This window comes from Pinus tabuliformis, chromosome Q, assembly GCF_031772625.1.
Source record: "Pinus tabuliformis cultivar Carrire ecotype Pingquan chromosome Q, CPIR1, whole genome shotgun sequence".
Classification (NCBI taxonomy): Eukaryota; Viridiplantae; Streptophyta; class Pinopsida; order Pinales; family Pinaceae; genus Pinus; species Pinus tabuliformis.
This window is the reverse complement of record NC_142296.1, coordinates 719,522,241-719,526,244: the sequence shown is the minus strand read 5'-3', so window position 1 is coordinate 719,526,244 and position 4,004 is coordinate 719,522,241. Positions and strand designations below refer to the sequence as shown.

General features: G+C 41.4%; 1 pseudogene; it reads right to left on the bottom strand.

The window, feature by feature from the left end:
- Window positions 1-986: 986 nt before the first annotated feature.
- Window positions 987-2,479, bottom strand: LOC149221545 (uncharacterized; annotated as a pseudogene).
- Window positions 2,480-4,004: the final 1,525 nt, after the last annotated feature.

Below are 4,004 nucleotides of genomic sequence, written 5' to 3'. Positions count from 1 at the left end.
AAATGGGCGTGGTATGTAATTAATAATAATTATGGTATTAAGATGGGTGTGCTCTATTATTAAGCCATAATAATAGGAATTTACGTAAGTTTTAAGATTTTGTTAATTTTAATAATGTGAAATATATCATCAAATAAATGTTTTTGATACGGGTAAACGTTTACTAATTGTTTAATTTTTATAATTATCTAAATATTTTATTAGTAATCTCCCATCGATTTATGTTAATTAATAAATTTTAATATTTTTTATATTTTAAAAATAAATAAAATTAGCAAAATCAATTTGATGTACTACCATGCCAGATTAACTTGTAACAAATAACAGATTCCATTCAGTTTAACTTGTAGCAGACATTAGATTCCATTTTATAGGCCGCTCTCTCCTTTGTGTGAAAAATACTTAGTTTAATAAAGTTAAAAAAATTGAATGAATCCCAAATTTAGCAAGGCCAATGTTTCTAACGTATAAATAATAACTCCATCGTAGGAACAGCTCTGCATTTCATGTTTCTTTTTCGCATTTTGGAAGATTTCGACCACGGCAGATCATTTTAACCTATGAATCCTTGTTTATTGAAGTGGAACCTAATTTAATAAAGCCAACTTTAATCCGGCCTATGATTTGTGATGTTCCTTTTGAAAAGCCCACCACATAAATAACGTAATGTATATAGTAACCAGATATACAAAAAACCAAACCATTTGATCTAGTCCGTTTTTTTCTAAACGACAGTGACATATATTAACGATAAAAAGGATTACAAAACGTTGGCAAAGGTCCTCCGCTTGCAGCATTATTATCATCATCTAGACGTTGGATACCATGATACTACTACTGACCTGAAACCAAGACGTAACGAAATACAAAACCATAAATAGAAGTTTCCAGAACTTCATGCACACATAGCTTCATAAACACATCAACTTAGTCGCAGGAGGAGGGAAAAAAGATGCCGAAAACACCCCAACTCAAAATTGTTGCAGTCACGCGGATGGCTGTACGACTTCACTAAACTTAACAGCTTCATTGATGAGGGCAACGACATCAGTCTGAACAAGGGATTCCACATCCTCCCACCTGCTAGTGGCTGTGTCCGCAACTGGCGATCCGTAATTCGACTTGAACCATTTGCTGCTCAGCTTGCATTCCCATCTTTTATCCCCACCATATTAATCCTGTCTCCTCCTGTCACCTGGGAAACGCGAAATTTGAAATCCTCCGTACAGTACGTTTCAGTGGTTTTATATCGGATATTAATGATCAGGAACCTTCCTGGCGGCGGAAAGACAAGTGACGGGTCAGGGGTTCGATCCCCCCACGCTTTGTTTACCCATTCCACCATCCCTGGGGGAATATCAATATCATTCAGATGTTCCATTTCGTAAGTCGCTACTCCCAGCCGAAAATCATTGGTTGTCTGGCCTTCTCTGGAGAAGGTTACAAAACCATGTCTAGTTGGCAGCCTTCGAACTCTTGTAATCACAGGACCTGTCGATGATTCGAATTCGTGAGAGGATGAGACATTGTGACCTTCCATACTCGTCTCATAACGGACGGACACATTATATCGCTGCAGCTCCCTTCCTACCAGATATGCTATATGAATACTAACTTTATTTCCACTGGCGATCTTCACGTACTGCAGCCGTTCTAAGTGAAGCTTCATATCTCTTGCGGCTGCATCAGAACATGCCGTAGAGAAGAAAGAATTCAACTTCTTTCCCACCTGGAGTTGCTGCAGGCGTGGGAGGGAAATGAAATCTCCTTTCCTTACTGAATTAGATAAATCGGGCCCAATGTCGAAAAGTAGCTTCCCAAATCGGATCACCAATTTAATCGTCTTGTATTCGGTATTTAATCGCAGAGACTTGAGGCACGAAAGCAACGTGGTTTTATAGGCCGAAAAGTCCCAGTATGAAAGGATAACGGATTCCGAAATACCCATCTGACTGGAAAGCTGAGCAGATAATCTATCTATATCATGAGATGATTTATCGATCGATGACCCCGATCCCCTTCCCGGTACCTCCTCGCATATCGCTCCAGACTTGACACAGAAATGGGTTTTCTTGGCTTCCCTATGACTCGGACTGATTTCTCCAGCAAACTTTTCAAAGCAAATTTTGTTCACAGCCAAGAGCGGTTGTGCAAGAGACTTGCAGAAGCATGTAACAAAAAAGTCAGGATGGTATCCCTTACTTTTGGAAACAGCATGGCATAAAAGGCGTTCAATAGCCAGAACAACACTCTGTACAGCTGCTTCTGATACCCCACGTATTTCAACTCTTCCAGAAGACAATTTCACAGAAGTGATCCCTCGAGTGTTTTGGAAACTCCGGATGGTGCTTCCCTTCTTCCCTATAATCATTCCAGTTGCTCCACTAGGCACTGGCACCTGACTGTAAAACATGGATGAGGCTGAGGCTGAGGCCGAGGCCGACGCCTTGCTTGTTACGGATGAACGCCTGAATCCCATGAGGTGTTAGCTCTCTTCTGAGGTCGACGATAGGTTCCACAAGCATTCACCGAATGCAAGAATGCAATTCAATTTATAGAGATATGACCACAGCATCACGTTACAGGTTGCGGATATGTGTGATATGTATGATGTGTATAATAAGAGGGAGTAGTCTAGCTGGGCGGAAGAATGGCCCGTTTTCCGGCACCGGCCGGAAAATCGTCCGGCTCCGGCTGCCGGCCATTCTTCCGCCCTCCGCCACCTTCCCTCGCTCCGCCACCCTCCACCTTCTCTCGCTCCGCCACCCTCCTTCGCCGCCCAGCCTTCCCTCGCGATTCTGACAGCCTGACAATGGATTCGGCGCCGGACGATTACTCCTGACAGATCGGATTCGAGCTCGATCGACGGGAACTCTACTCCCTCACGCAATTTCCTGGCTCCAATTCGAATTGAAGGCTGGTCCCGCGTATACTCCCTCACGCAAATTCCCGCCCGCTCTGTTGCTGCCCTGACCTCCGCAAGTCCGTCTGCAATTCCGGCGAGCTCTGCAACTCCTTTCTCTTCCGCTCAGCCCCGACCTCTGCAATTCCAAACCCAGGTAAGATCCGCACCCATTTTATTTGACAGAGACTGCAAAATATGAACATGGAAGCAAACTTTGAATAGGAATGCTATGGTACCTGGCACACAGAAGGCAAAGTTGTTGCATAGTTAAGTAGAGATTTGCAGCCATTTCACTGTGAAATTAGATATCCCAATTTCTCGAACCTTTTTCAAACAATGCATTTATATGTTTATCTAGCCTCCATTACGACGTCACTAAAATTTTAGGTGAGTTCCTACTACTCTTTCATCAACATCTAATAATCAAACAGAATAAACATAATTGATGGCTGCAAATCATTCTATATTCCAAAAGTCTCGCTACCAAACATTATTACTAGTTAAAACTCCAACATTACCACCAAAAGAAAGAGATACATACTATTTATCTGAAAATGGTATCTGTGAGTGCCCTGAAAAATATTGTGTTCTGAGGCAGAACTGCCTAAAGTATGTCTACTTGGTACTACTGGCCTGTCAAAAACAATATTTTTTCTCACTAGCCTGCAAACTGCATCATATTCTTATGCCTGCTGAACATAGATATTGCCCTAGTTCAAAGTGATCCTCCCTAATTTTGACATTATCCCTAAATGGCACAATGAAAAGTACCCTTGGACCAAATATAAACAAGTGACGTGATTAATTCTGGAAGATTTCTATTATAAAGTCCTTAAAATGGATGGTAATGAAGATGTTTCAACTTCAGATTATGTGGCAGTTAACCACGCCACTACCCACATCTTGCAAAGGTTGTCACTCAAACAAGAACTGTTTCAGTTATGGCAAGGAGCTCAAGAATTTCTGGCAAGCCATAACAGAGAGGTTAAAGGAAGTACACTTTGAACTTGAAGATAAACTGTTAGAAAACATCTTTGGATGTAGTTTCAGTTAATCTTCCAAACTCATCTAAACAGAATCACAAATATTAGTCCATCTT